Source organism: Belonocnema kinseyi, chromosome 10, assembly GCF_010883055.1.
Source record: "Belonocnema kinseyi isolate 2016_QV_RU_SX_M_011 chromosome 10, B_treatae_v1, whole genome shotgun sequence".
In the NCBI taxonomy this organism is placed as follows: domain Eukaryota; kingdom Metazoa; phylum Arthropoda; class Insecta; order Hymenoptera; family Cynipidae; genus Belonocnema; species Belonocnema kinseyi.
Window position 1 is genome coordinate 64,689,995 of NC_046666.1, and position 1,337 is coordinate 64,691,331.

Genomic DNA, 1,337 nt, shown 5'->3' on the forward strand with positions numbered 1-1,337 from the left:
GGAATGTCTTGGCTCAAAATGTGGCGACGGTATGTTAAGGTGGAAATGACACCGTCTTGGCATGCAAAAATAAAACCCTCTGTACCAGACTTCAATCCGGGCCATTTAAGGAAAGCAGACGTTAGCTCACAAGACATTGACAGATCCTTCACATTTATGTGGAAGATACCGTGCATCCTCTTATCGAGGAAATGTTCACGAAAGTTTTTCTCTTGTGCTTTCTTAATCCGGACCTTCAGGAGTGAGTACTCGAGATAGATAAGATTTGATGCATGTTGCTCACCCCTAATACTGAAGTCAAGTCCAAGTGTTTCAGCAGCCTCCTCCGCTGCTTTGTACAGAAATGCTCCTTTGCCCACTTCTTCGTGATTCCTGACCATTTTAAGAAGAGGGTCTCTTCCATTTGCAACTCTATGTGCTGTATCCAGAATAATCCTGTTGTGAAGACATTCAAGACTCCATATTGCGCGACCACCTTGACGGTGTAAGATGTACAGTCGCGGAACAGAAGACTTAAGATGCATGTTTTTGTTCATGTGCATAACCTTTCTTGTCCCGATATCAAGAGATCTGAGCTCGCTCTTCGTCCATGGAACTACTCCAAATGAATAGAGTAGTACCGGGACGGCAAGCATGTTCGTTGCAGATACTTTGTTCCTCGCCGACAGTTCGGAAGACCAAATATGTCGGATGAGACGTTTGCATCTGCTTCGGAGAGTATCCTTTATAGATATCACATCCTGAACGCGGCTCTGTGGCACGCCCAGGTATGTATAAGTCTCTCCAGCGCAAAGGTGTCGTATGGCGCTTCTATCAACGAGCTCAGAATCTTCAGGGATGCCATTAAGTTTTCCTCGCTTCAAATAAACCTTGGCGCATTTATCGAACCCAAATTCCATTCCAATTTCCTTAGTATATCCTTCGACAATCCCTAGAGCTAGATGCAGTTGCTCTCTGTTTTTAGCATAGATCTTAAGATCGTCCATGTAAAATACATGAGTGACCTTGTACTTTCGATCTGCAGGTTTGCCGCACAAGTACCCTTCGGAATGGCGCAGTGCTAGAGATAGTGGCAATAATGTAAGGCAAAAGAGGAGTGGGCTCATGGTGTCGCCCTGAAAGACACCTCTCTGAAACGTGACCTTGTTAGTTGTCACACGATTTTTGCCAGATGAGATAGTAAATCTGGTTTTCCAAAGCGGCATCAATCGCTCTATGCACCCAATTATTTGCGTATGAACCTTTAAGATTTCCAAAAGACAGATGATAAGTCTATGGGATGTCGTATCGAAAGCTTTCCGATAATCAATCCAGGCCATCGATAGGTCACGCTGGTA

General features: G+C 44.5%; 1 protein-coding gene across 1 annotated transcript in view; it reads right to left on the reverse strand.

The window, feature by feature from the left end:
• LOC117181375 (protein spaetzle 3) overlaps positions 1 to 1,337 on the reverse strand; it is a 78,466-nt gene that overhangs the window by 3,648 nt on the left and 73,481 nt on the right. The gene's annotated exons all lie outside the window — the stretch shown is intronic.